Raw genomic sequence first — 18,369 nt, 5'->3', positions numbered from 1 at the left:
CATCATGCTCTTAGTTCAAAATAATGGTTACATTAAATTTGACAATAACCACTCATTAGTGAATTGAAAAAAAAAAACCCAATAATACATAGGCTATGTTTGGCATGCCATTTCAGCTAGCTTATAGCTTATTTGACTAGCTTAAAACTTATTTGACTAGCTTAAAAGCTCTTCAAAAGTGTTTGGTGAAGGAGCTTATTTTAGTAGCTTAAAGCTTTAAGCTATAAGCTATCTCAGGTAGCTTATAGCTTAAAGCTTATAGCTTATTAAATTTATTCTCATTTTTATCCTTATTATTTTATTAAAATTCTACCATTACCCTTATATATTTATAAAAACACTAAACTTATTTTCCCCTCACGCTTACGTATGCAGTTTCCGCCACCATTCCCGTCACACCGCTGCGCACCACAAGTATTATAAATATTATATTAATAAAAATAAATATTATATTTTTAAGATGATATATAACTGTAGCTAATAAAAATATTTAAAGTGATAATAATTTTAATATTAATATCATATTGGTATTAATGTGAAAATAAAGTAATGTTTAATATAAAAATAATTATACAAGTATGTTATTTTATGTCATTTTACAATTTCAGCTTGTTTAACAGTTAGTTCTACCAAACACTTTTGTTTCAATCACGTAGCTTTTCAGCTTTCAGCTATCAGCTTTCAGCTAGTTTATCAGCTTTCAGCTAGCTTATAAGCTTTCAGCTAGCTTTTCAGCTTTCAGTTAGCTTATCAGCTAAACATGTGGCATGTCATTTCAGCTAGCTTATAGCTTATTTGACTAACTTAAAAGCTCTTCAAAAGTGTTTGGTGAAAAAGCTTATTTCAGTAGCTTAAAGCTTTAAGCTATAAACTATCTTAGGTAGCTTATAGCTTAAAGCTTATAACTTATTAAATTTATTATCATTTTTATCCTTGTTATTTTATTAAAATTTCACAATTACCCTTATATATTTATAAAAACACTAAACATATTTTCTCCTCACACTTACGTATGCAGTTTCTGCCACCATTTCCGCCACACCGTTGCGCACCACAAGTATTAAAGTAAAAATTAATATTATATTTTTAAGATGATAAATAACTTGAATTAATAAAAATATTTAAAATAATAATAATTTTTTAATATTAATATTATATAGGTATTAATGTGAAAATAAAGTAATGTTAAATATAAAAATAATTATACAAGTATGTCATTTTATGTCTTTTTACAATTTCAGCTTATTTTACCAAACACTTTTGTTTCAATCACGTAGTTTTTCAGCTTTCAGCTATCAGCTTTCAGCTAGCTTATCAGCTTTCAGCTATCAGCTAGCTTATAAGCTTTCAGCTAGCTTTTCAGCTTTCAGCTAGCTTATCAGCTAAACATGCCAAACATACCCATAGCATGCCATTTCAGCTAGCTTATAGCTTATTTGACTAGCTTAAAACTTATTTGACTAGCTTAAAAGCTCTTCAAAAGTGTTTGGTGAAGAAGCTTATTTTAGTAGCTTAAAGCTTTAAGCTATAAGCTATCTCAGGTAGCTTATAGCTTATTAAATTTATTCTCATTTTTATCCTTATTATTTTATTAAAATTCTACCATTACCCTTATATATTTATAAAAACACCAAACTTATTTTCCCCTCACACTTACGTATACAGTTTCCGCCACCTTTCCCGTCACACCGCTGCGCACCACAAGTATTATAAATATTATATTAATAAAAATAAATATTATATTTTTAAGATGATATATAACCAGTGTTTTAAGACTCGGCTCGGTGGTCGACTCGGTCGAGGTACTGAGTCAATGAGTCACTGGTCAGACCACTGGGTCAACGGGTGGACTGCTTGACTCGGTCTATATTCAAATATTCTAAAAAATATCCATTGCAATTTGAAGTTAAGGTATAAATTTTAAAAAACGCGTGATATAATCAAACAATATCATGGTCTAGTGGTAAAGGTTTCTCTTTTTTCCCTTCTGGTCCTGTGCTCGAATCCTCCTTGCAACACAATTTAAACATATTTCACGTTTTTTCTACTTTTATCAACAACAAAAACAAAACTGATGTTAGAATAATTTAAAAAAAAAGGCCCACTGTAACAAAAAACTGTTGTTAACAGAATTTAAAAAAAATAATGAAAGGCCCACGTGCTAACAGAATTTAGCCAGTCTAATTATTGGGCCTTATTTCAAAAAAAAAATATTGGGCCTCACGTGCTGACCCATTAACAACTAATTTAAAAAAAAAATTAAAAAGCTGGCCGGTCTGACCGAAAATTGACCGAGTCACCGGTTCAATCGGCGAACCGGCCGAGTCAAGCCGGTTCACAGCGAGCCGATTGCTTAACCGATATGTTAAGAGGCTCGGACCGGTCAGGTGACCGTGTCCCGGTCTAACCGGTCGGACCGGCCGGTCCGAGCTGAGTTTTAAAACAATGTATATAACTGTAGCTAATAAAAATATTTAAAGTGATAATAATTTTAATATTAATATCATATTGGTATTAATGTGAAAATAAAGTAATGTTTAATATAAAAATAATTATACAAGTATGTCCTTTTATGTCATTTTACAATTTCAGTTTGTTTAACAGTTAGTTCTACCAAACACTTTTGTTTCAATCACGTAGCTTTTCAGCTTTCAGTTATCAGCTTTCAGCTATCAGCTAGCTTTTCAGCTTTCAGCTAGCTTATCAGCTAAACATGCCAAACATAGCCATAAACTCCAGTAATGCACGAAATATAGTCAACCACTTTGTATGTCTTAACAACCACCAACAATATAAGAAAATATTTATACGCAGATACACTACACATTTAGTTAGTCGTATTCGCCCGCGCAACGCGCGTGTTGTTGTCTAGTATTATTTAATTTATGACTTAATTTTTTTTGTGTTCGTATCTTACGATACATGTTACGATACGATACGCGACACGGAATTAGGGTCTAGCGATACACGATACACGATACGTATCTCGATTTGACTACCTTGCCCAAAAATTTGATAAGCTTTTAGACTTGTGTTTTTCATTTCATGATAAGTTTCTTTCTAGATGCATCCATATCAATGAGGCTTGTGCTTACATCTCATGATAAGATCTCAACTCACATGGAAACACAACAATAAAAGAAGAAGCTAAATCTACTGTTTTAGGTCCAAAAATCTCTCTAGTCTCCATCCACACTGAATCTACTCTCAAGTCTCAACCTTTATTTTCGAAATTCTATAAAGAAAGAAAAAGATGGTGTTAATAAAAAAAATGTGGTCCATTTCAATATTTCATGATAAGCTTCTGTCATGGTTGTGCTATCATCCTCCTTTTTCTTGTTCCTTCACCTACAATGTGGGGAAAGCTCTTCATGACAGGGGATTTCACACCTTTGTTCACCTAGAGTTTTTGTTTTTTATTATTTAATACTCCTTAATTAGCAAAGTGAGAGACTACAACAGAAGAGGGAATAAAAATGAAACAGTAAAACCTGGAAAATTATCCCAATATAGCAACTCCTGGATATGGTTACAAAAGTAAATGATAGATATGATGAGTGATGTGAAGGAATAGAAGGGAGAGATAAGTAGAGAAAGATAGTGAAAATGAGATGTAAGTGAATCAAAACAACTCGTAAAGGAAAGAAAAGAAAAGGAAACATCTCATATATTTCTTTCTTATTGCCTAAGCCAAGAGCTTGTCAAATTCGGAGTGAAAAAACCATTTAGCTAATATTTGTTTGTTTTTTTGGTTAACTGAGAGATATGTGCTCTTTAACTGTTGGACCGATTTTACTGTTCTGTCTTGATTATCAACTTCCGCAGAAGATGTATCTTCCTGAACAATGTTTCTATTTCATAAACAATGGCAAGGTTTTTATACACTTCTTTTTAATATGCTGCCAAAGGAAAGGGAAGATGAGGAAGGGGAAGAGGAGGAAAGGGAAGAAGGGGAAGAGGAAATTGGAAATGAGTGGGACCATGCAGAGGTTAAGTTTTTCAACGAAGAGCAAATTAGCTCAGATATGGAAATTGGAATCCATGTATTGAAAGAGCATAGTAACATGGAAGATATCCGATTCACCAGTCCCTATAAAAAGAGAAAAATAGACTTGAACTTGGCACCACTTCAAGAGAATGATGTCAATACTAAGTTGACTCTATAAAGCATAACTCTTGATCGAAGATCATTGCCCTCGAGCGTTGATTCACATCACATGTGAATAAGAGGGAAGGAGATCAACTCGTACAACTTTGAGACTCCATCACGTAACTCAATTATATCAGGATCACTTAAGGTCAAATGTTGATGTAAGTATATTGGAAAGACCCGTTTAATATTAGTATGGTTTTAATTATTAAAATTGTTATTACCACTATTATTATATATAAAAGAGATAAGGCTAAAAAAAAAGGGGGAAGATGAAGTTAATCTAGTTTAGAAGGGCACGTAGCCCACCTCATGGGTTTTTAGAAAAAAAAATATAAACAAATACCCTAATTGGTTAAAGAAAACAATTAACCCCACTCTTGTTACTTTTCTCTCCCAGCCGTAACTCCATTCTCTTCCTCGACAATTTCCTCCCATGCCTTTGAAACAACTCGTCCTTCTCCTTTCTCTTATACCAACTATCCCTCCTTCCCAAAAATCACTACCAATCCCTCTGTAGCATACACACTCAGGAACGAATTGTGGCACTCAATTGCAAAGGCACTTGGTTAATTTATGGGGTTTATAATTGGTGCTTTAAGGAAGGAAGGGAGTGCCCACATGTCAAGGTTTCTCTGTTAATTGCATTGAGGTATGCCGCACTCACAAATTTTAGAAATAGTAGTCTGGTATGCTAGACTTAAAGTAGAATTATTTAGGGCTTTTGGGTAAATAATTGGGGTTTTCGTAGTTGCTCACGGGTAGTATGACATAAGTTAATTATTGCTGAAGGGTTGGAATATGTTCTTGGTGTTCAGATTTGCTGGGCGTAGGTTCGTTTGCGCGTCGCGGAACTGTTGAGGACGGTCCAATTATTTCGTCATAGTTGTGAGTGATTTTCCAATCACTGTGACTTTTTTTAATAATTATATAATTGCTGATTTGATTATTTTATCATATCACTATTTATTTAAATTGGGGAAACATGTTTTACAGTTCTTTAATTATTTGAAAGCTGGTTTTAGGAAGTTGATTTGGAGTCTGATTATGAACTGACATGAGAAAAGAATTTATATTGCTTTGATTTTGGAAATTATGTGAAACTGAGATTATGAACTTGGAAAGTTGATTTTGAGACTTTTGATGAGACTTGAACTGATTTGAGAAAACGGTTTTGGGGATCCTTGATAGAACCCCGTAGCCGTTAACGGAGGTAACGGCCTAGGTGCACCTAGCTAGTTTGATTCCGGGAGGAGAGGGCTATCCGTTTGATGGAGCCGCCAGTGCACGGAGAGGGCTATCAACGAGATGTAGCTTCCCCCGATGATATGATACGATGTGACCAGTGTTGTTAAATAGCGGCGATAGCGGCCGCTACCCGCTATAGCGTAGCGGGAATTTGCTTCAGCGCAATCGTTATGCCGCTACATAGCGGCCACCGCGATAATCGCGGCCGCGAACGCCATAGCGGCGTTATGCCAGAAACGGAAATAACGGATTTCATGGAATTCAAACGTTTTTCTGGCTAGTTTTTAGGGTTTTAAAAACAGCATATAATGGGCCACCTCCTATTAACGCTAATTCCCATTAATTACCCTAATTCCCTAATAACTATTCTCTATATTAACGCTTCAACTCTCCTCTCCTCTCTTTCAAATTCTCTCTGGTTCTCACTTCTCAGAGACTACACTCTACAGCACAGTTGCAACTTGCAAGCAAACCTTCTCAGAGTTTCTGCTTTCTGCTGAGTAGATCATACTCTTGTCCGCATCCTCTCATTCCTCTGTTTTTTGTTGAAAACCTATACTCTGTTCTTCAATGTTTCTTCTTCCTTTACCCTGTTTCACAGTTTTCTTCTCTGTTTTTCAATGTTTCTTCTTCCTTTAACAGTCATCTTCTCTTCTCTTTTTCTTTTATTTTTGTTCAAAACTCATGATCTGTTTTCCATTGTTTCTTCTTCCTTTACTAAACTTATAATATCTTGTTTCACAGTTTTCTTCTCTGTTCAAAACTCATGCTCTGTTTTCCATTGTTTCTTCTTCCTTTTCTCTTAACTTATCTCTTACGTATTCTTATCTCTTTAAATTGTGCTCTTTTGATACTTGCATTAACATTATGTTGTTTTAAGTACTTTTGTTATCTGTTTTGAGCTGTTGGACAGCCTTGAATTATGTTGTTTTGAGACTTTGAGTTAAAATTATGTTGTTTTTAGCTGTTTTTTGTATAATATTGTACTTATTTTAACCGCTATGCGGTAACCGCTATTTGCCCGCGACGCGATCCGCTAAACGAAATAGCGGATTTTTGCCTCGCCGCGATTTTCCGCGATCGCGATTTGACAACACTGGATGTGACATGTGATATGAGAGAGGAAAGGGCTATCCGTTAGATGGAGCCGCCCCTATTGGATAGGCCATCCCTTAGGAGGAGAGGGCTATCAACGAGATGGAGCCGCCTCACGGTTCTACATGTGTGACCCTATTAAATTATATTTCCGATTTTGAAACGCTTTCATATGATTGACATGATTTTTATTCAGTTTCATTGAAATGGTTATTTATAAACTTGGCAGTTTGATTCTTATTAATTTTATTAATATTATATATATTATACACTCTGAGCTGATAGTGAAAAACTCGTGCTTCATATGTTTCCCCTTTCCTGTTCATGGTGGTTGTTAAATCCTCACTAAGTCTTTGTGACTTACCCCATTCATTATTTTCCCTCCACAGATTCACAAGCAACTAAGTAGTAAGCTGGTATCAGATTCAGATCGTTCAATTTATCTTATTGGTAGGCCTCCTTTGGTTGGTGGCTCGATTGGTGTCTTTTATTTGATTCTAGTTATCTGCAGCTATAGGGAGTCTTAGAAGGATTTGGATTTAAGATTGTTATTTATTGTTTTATTGTAAAAGTTGCACTTGAGTGCTAAAATTGAAAATTTCCTTTTAATGAAAGTATGAAAATGGAGATCATTATTTGACAAGTTTTGTCATTTAGATATTGATGTTACAGATGAGATCTTGTATATTTATTTTTTATAAAATATAGAGAAACATATGTAACTTTAGAGAATAGTTTGGAAAATGATTTTTGTGAGAAACAGGCTTGCCAGACTAGAGTGTCAGTCTGTGCGCCGGTCACGGCTTAGGATTTTGGGTCATGACATATATATTATCAATACTTTTACACAAACTTCTCTTCTTATAGGATGCAATCTGTTTTATCATATATTTTGTGATAGAGACAGCAACTTGTCTTCTTGTAGGATTCTGAAGTTTAGCCGCTGCCTCAAGGAGCTTTTATCACAGACTGGTAGTTTCAGATTCAATAATCTCACGGTTGATATGTGAAACTGTTTTTGATGGAGCCTGTAGGGGAACTATGCTGTGGCATTCTTTTCTCCAGGTGTTGTGAACTTCATATATTCAAACAGATATTTAGTTGAATTTGCAAATCGAATATGAGAAAATGGTTGATGCACTGTGTGTGTGATTTTTGTTTACAGAAGCATCAAATTGAATTTCGCCACATCAAAAAAAAAATATTTTTATTTTGATTGAAATTATAAAAAATATAGCAGCTCATAGAATGTGGTCTTATGTGGTATAGTATGAGCGAAACTGTTTTACACTGAATGTGCATGAAAATTATACTCATCGTATATTTACTATGTGTACTAATTTTTATTTGTTTCTTCAAAAAATGACTAAAAGTTCCATTTGAATGCATCAATTTTATTATAGAAACAAGATGAGTTGCATTGACATGTCTTGCGAGTGTACCTAACTTTTTACTGGTTTATGGATCTTATATTTGAAGAGGCACCGACATATAGCATCTATATATTGCCACAAAATCTCTCAAGAGAAATGAAGTTAAAATAAAATCAGGGGAAGCAGTATATATGAGGAGGAAATAAGGAAGGACTATGGAGTCAAATGTGCTGTCAATAATACAGGTGAGTGTATGATGGCAATTCTCTGTACATACTTCAAAAGTATATTACTAGCCTAATTCATTATTTCTAATCATAGATCTCTATCTACAATAGTGCTTGTTAGGTGTGGTCTGAATTGAAAGCTGAAGGTATGTAGTTCAGAAAAGTAACATAAACAGGATCACATTTGTTGGAGAATTCTAGGCATATGATTTTAATTTTCCCAAATGGTGGTGATGGCTAACTTCGAAGTCTCTTATTGGTTTTGGTTTATAATTTTCAGAACCTAAATTTTTACAGAATGTATGATGGCATTCTTTAAAGTGTTCCTCTTTTGGAAGATGTGTGGTCTTACACGCTAAAAATAGTGTAAAGTTGAGAATTTGAAATTGGGTCTTCTGCTTTTATGGAGACTTTGAATCACGTTTGCTGTATTACAAGCTTTTATTTATAGAAAAGTAACAAATGGATAATGTGACACACTTCAAATTACAGGGAAAAGAATGCATAGGATTACTAAATCCCAATCATTGGAAATCATTTGTGATACTGACTGAACATTTAATTTTCTTTCAAGCAGAAAACAGAAACAAAAACCTGGGAAGCACTAAGGGGCATTAACTCATGTGTACTAGTGCAGCTTATGTAGAAGCTATTGCTTGAATGCTAGGATTTATTTATGACAAAGGTAGCAGAATCAGAGGCCACAGAGATGACAAGGTGAGTGTAAGCTTCTTTATTGGGAGGGTATGCCTCCTGGTAGTAGATGCCAAATTGTTAACTTGGTGCATAAATCATGATATTGGAATCCATGTATTGACAGAGAAAAGTGGCACGGAGGACAATATCCGAGTCACCTGTCCTTATAAAAGGAGAAAATTAGACTTGAACTTGGCACCACTTCATGGTTGTTATGTTAATATTGAGCTGACTCTATAAAGCACAAGCTCTGGATCATTGTTCTCGGGCGTTGATTCATATGTGAATAAAAGGGAATGAGATCAACTCAGAGGCTTCACCATACATTTATATTATGATCACATGAGATGTTGAAGTAAGTATGTCAATCCCTTCGCACAAAGTTTTCATCTTATAGGATATACTATGTTTGTGTACATATTTTAAAATTGTTTCTTTTATGATAGAGTTAACTTCACATGATTAAATTATTTAGATATCTTACCATCATGTTTGGGCGGTCACGGCGCTTGTCCAAGTCCTATTTTGTAAATAACATTTCTTGGATCTTACATTTACATTCATCAGTTTGCTTCTTTTTTTCCCCTATTCTATGCCTTCACTTTTAGTACCAGTTAAATCTGTTCAGGATTTGCAAATATTTGCTTAGGCTGTGCATTCTTTTATGAAAACTGTTACCAGACATCTTGAATTATGCATTAATGCTCATATCAGCATATATTAGTTAAAATTCCAATTGCAAACAATCTTAAAATAGTTCACTGATACTTTAACTTTAGTTCATTGGATTCTTTAATTGCAAATTAGTTTCAGTTGTCTTCTTCAGAAGCATTTTAGAAGGTTATTTAATTTGACGTAAAATGGAGTTTAATTGTAGTAATTTAATGTCTATTCTGTATGGATTATTGTTGATGGAATTAGATTTTTTTCACAGCTAAGCCTCATCGACTCTATTTTGACCTTGACCAATCTTTAGGTTCCGCTGCACGATGTGGAAAAATACCATGAATGTAAAACCAATCTGGAGGAGCCACATTATCCTATGGAGAAGACTCTGAAGTTTATTTCTCTGCCTCAAGGATATTGATTTCAGATTCAATAATATCAAGGTTGGTTGGTGAATCTGCTAGTATTGGAGGTAATACAAAGGTAATTCATTTAAGGGATAAGTTATCAATAGATTGGCTTGTTTTCACCATAAAATGCACATTACGATTTTGACTATATTTTTATATCAAGTCAGTTAAAAAAAATCTCACTCCTAGCAGCATCAAAGTGGAGAGCTGAGAGCTGGATCCTGGCATTGTGGTTAGGCAGTAGAGTGTACATTATAAAGAGAGTTACAAGCTAGCCTTCCTCTTTTGGAAGATGTGCTGTGTTACAGGCATTATAATATTCCTTTAACTTTGGAGTAACTAACTCATAATAATAAATGGGACATCTAAGTAATCAAATGAGGTGTTTACACAGCTCTTGAAGTTTGTCTTTGTCATCTGAATCTCACTTGAATGAATCTGTTTTGTCATTTAACTTCAGATCTAATGGATTAGGAGTACGAGACAAGTAGGAAATGCCACCATGCCTCAAATGACACAAGTATGACTTGGATCAAGAACACCAATGTGATGATATCAGATTAAGATGGCCAGCGACAATGGTGCTTGTGTACTAATCTCTTCATTTATGCCACTGTATTCTACTTTCTCTTTTCAATGAGTTTTAAGAAATGCTGTGAAGAAATTCTTTTCATCCATCCTTGCTAGGTCATTATTTATTTTTCTTGGTAAGGATGAAATACAAGGTAATTCCTTTGACTTAGAGTGAATTCATTAGGTTTCACTATTGAGTATAAAGTATGTCCTATCTTTGTTCATGCACAACTCAGGTTATCGAAATGGAAATTGCATACTGTCTGTTTCCTTAGAGATGTAGCTTAGAACTTAATAAAAAATTCTGGTTTGGCTTTAATTTAAGCTAGCAAGTACCAATTTCTTATTTGAATTGCTTAATTGTGTGACACACTCTTATGCCTGGTTACTAATTACTTGCAAATCCATTGTTACAGCAAAAAATGGCATGCTGTGTAGTATGCAAAGTTTTTCAATCGTAGAAATGGATGTAGAATGTAAGTAACATAAAACATTGTGATTTTCACATTATCAATGTATGTTATTCTTAAATGGAAATTTCAGAACTTTTTGATGCCTTACCTTATTGTTTCTAAGCTGTTTGATTTTTTAGGTCCAAAAATTTCCTACTATCCATCCATACTGATGTTGCGCTCTATATTCGTTGTTCTTTTGTTGTTTCTTAGAAACATTTATTGATAAATGGGTCCATTTGATACTTGGTAAAAGACAGATTTCTTGCTAGTCCAATTTTTACAGCTGAAAATGGCTTTTAGCTTTTTACCAAAATAAAACAAACGGTTTTGATTTATACCTTATTTTCTTAGATCTCATTTTCACTCTATTATTATACTTTTCAAAATTAAAAATATCTACCAGCAAAAATAATGTAAAGAAAAGAAAGACAAGGAAACATCACTATTTGGCTTTTGACTGTCTGTGCCAAAACAAACACACGAAACTTCCCGAAAATCACTATCTCTACCAGTTTCCTTTCTTCTCATGGCTCTTCTACCACCACCATCATCATCTTCCTCTTCCATCACCTATTCATTCACCTATGATGCGTTCTTCAGCTTCAGGGGTTTTGATACCCGCTACGGCTTTACCGGAAATCTCTACAAAGCTCTCTGTGATGACGGGGAGCTTCATAAAGGGGATGAAATCACACCAGCACTTGAGGAGGCCATTGAAAAATCCAGGATTGCCATTGTTGTGCTATCCAAAAACTATGCATCTTCCACTTTTTGTTTACATGAACTTTCCATAATTGTTTGGCCAGTATTTTATGATGTGGATCCTTCTGATGTGCGAAAACAAACAGGGACATATGGAGAAGCAATGACCCTGCATACCAAGAGGTTTGAAGATAACAAGGACAAGTTGCAAAAATGGAGGACAGTTCTACAACAAGTGGCTGATTTGTCTGGACATTTCAAACACGGGTGTGTTTCTTATTCTGATTTCATTCCGTTTTAGATATTGTCTAATTATTACAAAAATTGAGTTATAGTGAATAAGTAATACAAACATGAACATGATGTATTAATATTATTATGACTTTACACAAACTTCACTTCTCTTATTGGGCAGAGATGGATATGAACACAAGTTTATTGGAAAGATTGTTAATGAAGTATCAAGAAAGATTAATCGTGTTGCTTTACCTATTGCTGATTATCCGGTTGGACTACAGTCCCAAGTGCGACAAGTAGTTTCACTTTTGGATGTTGGGTCTATTGATAGAGTTCACATGGTAGGGATCCATGGAACAGGTGGAATTGGTAAAACAACACTTGCTCTAGCAGTTTACAATTCCATTGCTGACCATTTTGAAGATTTATGTTTTTTGGAGAATGTTAGAGAAAATTCAAACAAACATGGATTACTACATCTCCAAAAGACCCTTCTTTTGGCTGTCCTTGGAGAGAAGGATATTGAGATAACAAGTGGATAACAATGTAGGCTCCAACAAACGAAGTTCCTTCTGATACTAGATGACGTTGACAAGGAGGTGCAATTACAATGGATTGTTGGACGACCTGATTTGTTTGGTCTTGGTAGTAGAGTCATCATCACAACTCGGGATAAACACTTGCTAGCATGGCACGGGGTTGTAAGAACAAGTGAAGTGAAAGAGTTGAAGGGGAAAGATGCTTTTGAATTGCTGAGATGGAAAGCTTTTAAAAATGACAAAGTTAGACCAAGTTATGTAGACATAGTAAACCGTGCAGTGGCTTATCCTTCCGGCCTTCCATTGGCTTTGGAAGTAATTGGTTCAAACTTGTATAGAAAAAGTATACAAGAATGGGAATCTGCATTAGAACAATATGAAAAGGCTCCAGATAAAAAGATCCAAAAGATACTTAAAGTGAGCTTTGATGCTTTGGAGGAAAAAGAGCAGAGTGTTTTCTTAGACGTTGCTTGTTGCTTCAAAGGATATGAATTAAAAGAGGTTGAAAGTATACTCAATGCTCATCATGACCGATGCATGAAGTATCAAATTGGTGTGTTAATTGATAAATCTCTCATAAAGATTACTCAAGATGGTGAAGTGGCACTACATGACTTGATTGAAGTTATGGGTAAAGAAATTGTCCGACAAGAATCACCGAAAGTGTTTGGAAAACGTAGTAGGTTATGGTCTCCTAAGGATATAGTAGAAGTTTTGGAAGAAAATGCGGTAAGACAATAAATTGTGTTTTTTTAACCTTAAATTACCTTTATTATTGTTGCCACGAATGTTCATGTTACATATTTTTGTCATTTATAATATATAAATATCCATATTTATTGTTGTTGATGTCCTAATGTATGTATTTATTTTGATTGTATTTCTTTTTTTATGTTAAAGGGAACAAATAAAATTGAGCTGATATGTCTAGATTCCCCATTATTTGAAGAAGTAGAATGTGATGGGAATGCTTTCAAGAAGATGAAAAATCTTAGAACACTTATTATCAAGAGAGCTCATTTTTCTGAAGGTCTGAAGTATCTTCCAAATAGTTTAAGAGTATTAGAGTGGTGGAAATATCCTTCAGAACATTTACCATATGATTTTCATCCCAAGAAACTTTCCATATGTAAGCTCCCTGGTAATTGCTTTTCATCATCGGAATTGCTTAATTCATCAAAGGCAAGTTTAATTATGATTTCTTTATTTAATCTGTCAATAAATCACATTAAGATTATTCTTTTGATTAATGCCTCTACTTTTCTTTTTCTCTTTCTTTTTTTTAAGCAGGGGTTCGTGAATATAAAAATTTTGAATTTGGAAGAGCGTAAATATTTAACACACATATATGATATATCTAGTCTCTCAAATTTAGAAGAATTTTTATTCAATGGGTGTGACAATTTAATTACAATTCACAATTCGGTTGGATTGTTGCATAAACTTAAAATCTTGGATGCTAGTGATTGCCCGAAGCTGAGGAGTGTTCCACCCCTCAAGTTGCCTTCACTTGAACAGCTCGAGCTTTCAGGTTGTTCAAGTCTGAAGAGTTTTCCAGAAATATTAGAAAAGATGTAAAAGATAACCTTTCTTGACTTGCAAAACATTTATATAAGGAAATTTCCATCTTCATTTCAAAATTTGTCTCGACTTAAATTATTACATGTAAATCTCTTGTTGTCAATAAGGGGCTTTGCCACAATACCACAGCTGGCTTCGGTTGTGGTCATGGATGGTGGTGTAAGGGGGCCGCTATTGGAAATGAAGGATGAAGGTGAAGAACAAGTGAGCTCAATGCTGCTGTCTTCAAAAATTGAATGTCTTTGTCTCCATGACATTAAGGGAGCAAATAAATGGCTGGCATTAGTTCTCCCGTACTTTGATAACTTGAAAGAATTAGACTTGTCTCATAGTAATATCACAAGTGTTCCAGAGTGCATCAAAGAATGCCGCTATTTATGGAAGCTTGAAATGGTTTATTGCTATGAACTTCGAGAAATTAAAGCAATTCTGCCGAGCTTAAAATATTTATCAGCAGTAGGGTGCAAATCCTTGAATTCCTCGAGTAAAAGGATCTTACTGAAGCAGGTTAGGTTTTGATTTGTTTGGTTATGTTTTTGAATGTATTTGATTTGATGCCAAACAAATTTGTGAGCTAAATCTTAAATAACAGGAACTGCATGAGCCAGGAAACACCTTCTTTGGTTTTCCAAGCCCAAAATCACAGAGGGTTCCAGAGTGGCTCTGAATCATGGCTCTCAAGCACCTTTTCTGACATGGAGGAAAGCGAAACAGATGAGTCTTCCGACTATGTGACTCCATCATATGATGTGGAGGAAAGTGAAGGAGACAAGTCTTTCGATCACGAGACGTTCTCCACAATTCCATGATTTTAACTATGAATCATCGCTTCCAGGCACTGATTCTGATGTGGGGGGAAATAGAAGGAGATGAAACTTCTGATTCTAATACATTTACTAATAGTAATGGCTACAAAGATGACTCATCTATATTATTATCACATGAGATATTGAAGTAAGTACATCAATAATTTCAGACAAACTTGTCTTCTTGTAAGATGCATTCTGTTCAATTATATTTTTTGAAATTGTTCTATTTTATGATACAAATAATTTTACACGATGTAATGATTAAATTTGAATTACTTTAGATTTGGACCAAAATCTTTTTTTTTCTTCTTTCCTAGCAGCATCAAAGTGGAAAGCTGAGAGCTGGATCTTGCCATTGTGGTTAGGCAGTAGCTGCTGTTTCTGCTTGTCCAAGTCCTATTTTGTAAATAATAATTCATGGACATTACATTTGCATTCATCAATTTTTCCTTTTTCTGGTACCAGTTAAATCTGTTACATATTCATGATTCATAAATATATGCTTAGGCTGTCCAGTTTTTTTATGAAAACTGTTACCGGACATCTTGAATGATGCATTTGTGCTCATATAGTTAGAATCTCAATTGTAGCCAGCTCACTTTAAACTGGAACATTGGATCATTTGACATAAAATGGAATTGAGTTTTAGTAATTCAATTCCTGTTCTGTTTGGATTATAATTTATGGAATTAGATCTTTCATAGCTATCTCTCATCTACTTTATTTTTACCTTGAAAAATCTTTAGGTTCCATTGCACATTGGGACAAAATGCCATGCATGGCTAACCAACTAGAATGAGCCATCCCCCATGGAGAGGATTGTGAAGTATAGCCACTACCTCAAGGAGATTGATCACAGTTTGGTACTTTCACATTTAATAATCTCAAGGTTGATTGTTGAAACTGCTTTTGATGGCGGTGAACCTTCATGTGGCATTCCTTTTCCCATGTGTTATGATCAATGCAAAGGTAGCACAATGGAGATATAAAGTTCTCAAAAAGATTATCTTTTGTTTTCACTATAAAATGTAAACTAGACTTCAGATTACGATTTTCCTATCAGTAAAGTCTGTTCAAATATAAATCCAACTCGAAAGAGTTCTTGCTTTTTCTTCATAATTTTATTCTCTGGGTCTGTTTCATATAACACAACTATAGACTATAGAAAATAAAAGAAAATATATTTAATGGAAATGATGGACTCATATATTCAAACAAATATATTTAGTCAAATTTACAAATATATTCGTCTGACACGAATATATTTGTTTGAATTCGCCTGATTTCTTGTTTGTTGTTTTGAAAAATAATATGGCTGAAAGCACCATTCATCAATTTGATTGCTTTGGAATTTAACTTTTCATTTATTTATTTATTTATTGCAGAAGTGATTTTTTGTGGAAACAAGATGAGCTGCACTGAAATGATTTGTGAGTGTAATTGACTCTTAATTGGTTCTTGGATCTTTGACTTGAAGTGGCGCCAACATATAGCATCTGTTATCACAAAATCTCTGAGGAGAAATAAACAGTAAATAAAGCTAGTGGAAGCAGTATAATGAAATACAAGTACAATGTGAAGGTAATAAAGAAAGGGCTAGGGAGTCACACGTGCTGTCAATGGTAGAGATTGACATTTTATTTCTCTGTTGTAGTTGTCTCTGTTCTTTGTTGTAGTAATTGGCTATTTGTTCTTTGTTGCTTTTGTTTTCCTTAGTTGGGGGAATGTTAGAAGTATACTTTTGGTACTCGTAAGTCTGTTAGGAGTTAGGTGTTCTGTTGTAGTTGGCTATTCTATTTTAGTGATTGTTAGTTAGTATATTAGACCACATGCTTCAGTTAGAAGCAATAGTTTGAAGTCTCAAGCTATAAATGTAATTCAGCTCTTGTGAACTGAGTAGTGAGGAAATAATTATTCATTCACAGTTATCAGATTCTCTCTCTCTCATTCTTCTTACTTGGAATTCTAAAAGAGGTGAATGTATGATGGAAGTTATCTACAAATACTTCAAAAGTATATTACTAGCCCAGTTCGTTATTTCTCATGTTGGAAAACAACTCTTTTCTCTAAATGATAAAATGAAGATGTTCAATGTCTGGCATTAACTCTCCCGTGGTTTACAAACTTGGAAGAATTTCTTCGTAAGTGTGATATCACAACAACTCATCCTGAATGCATAAAAAAATGTTGGTTTTCATGGGCGATCAACTTCGAGAAATTGATGGGATTCCATCAAACTTAAAATATTTATCTGCAAAAGACTGCTTATCCATGAGTTTCTCAATTCTCATGTAGAAGCTTGTTACTTAAGCAGGTTAGGTTTTTATTATATGTTTGAAATGTATTTGATTTGAAAGTTAATTATATTTTATGGGTTACACCCTAAACTAACAGGAAGTTCATGAGGCTGGAAACACACACTTCACTTTGCCAAGCCCAAAATCAGGAAGGATTAATTCCAGAGTGGTTCAAGCACCAGAGAAACTGAGGGGAGTTTTCATCATCAGTTTCTTTCTGGTTTCGTAAATCGTAACTACTTCCCTTGCAACTTACTACTCTGTCTCCTTTCAGAGACTGATGCTAATTCTAAGCCCTCACCCTCTACTTCAGAAGCTCTAATTCGAAGCTCTCAAGCACTGATTTTGATGAATGAGACGAGTCTTCCAATTATGAGACTCCTCGTGTGATTTTAACTCTGGATCGTCTCTCTCAAGCACTGATTCTGATGTGGAGGGAAAAGAAGATGAGTTTTCCATCATACAATGATTTTAACTCTGAATGGTCAGTCACTCTCAATTTCTCATTTTAACTCCACCATATTATTTTATTTTATGATAGAGATATTTTTGCACAATGTAATATTTGAATTTTAATTGTTCATATCCAGACCAAAACCTTTTTTTTTTTCTGGTTTCTAGCAGCTTGGGAGAGGGAGGGAGGCTTAGAACTGGATCTGGAAGTCGTCGTTTTTGCAGTTTATCATCCAGGTTTCTTGTAACTAACATTTTTTTACCAATTATCTCTATCCATTTTGAATGTGTTTCCAATTTTCCTGTGCCTTATAAATCTGTTATGTATTCAATGAATCACAAGTACATGCTAAGGCTGTGCATATTGTTTATGACAACTGCTATAGTGCTATGCTACAACACATCTTGAACTTTTTCCTAGTTGTAATGATTTTTATACTTAGCATATACTTTACTCATGAAGTATGAATGCGACAATTGCGTGATGTGATGTTTCTGGAAACGTTGAACTGTCAGTGTGTGAAATGCCAGCTCCAACGCGAGGATTAGCAACTTTTATCCTATAATAGATATTTGTTTGGTCAAACCATATTATATTCACTCAATGAGGTAGGCATAGCTAGGGGTGTACAAGGGACGGGTTGAGACGGGTTTTGGTTAACCCTAACCCGGCCCTAAATATTGATCGGGTCAATTTATAGACCCTAACCCGTCCTTAGACCCGAAGCGACAAGATATTATGCGGGTCCAATTTTGGACGGGTCTATGTAGGACGGGACCGGGTTGGCCCGAGGGACAATAAGTTTAAGACTATTTGATACTAATTGTAAGATTTAAAGATAATAACATACTAAAAGA

The 18,369-nt window shown here is 34.5% G+C and overlaps 1 pseudogene; it reads left to right on the top strand.

Moving 5' to 3' along the window:
• The first annotated feature begins 10,926 nt into the window (after positions 1-10,926).
• On the top strand, positions 10,927-16,717 carry LOC130738621 (disease resistance protein Roq1-like; annotated as a pseudogene).
• Positions 16,718-18,369: the final 1,652 nt, after the last annotated feature.

Source organism: Lotus japonicus, chromosome 2, assembly GCF_012489685.1.
Source record: "Lotus japonicus ecotype B-129 chromosome 2, LjGifu_v1.2".
Taxonomy (NCBI): Eukaryota; Viridiplantae; Streptophyta; class Magnoliopsida; order Fabales; family Fabaceae; genus Lotus; species Lotus japonicus.
Note: the sequence above shows the minus strand (reverse complement) of the source record. Positions and strands in the feature narration are given on the sequence as shown.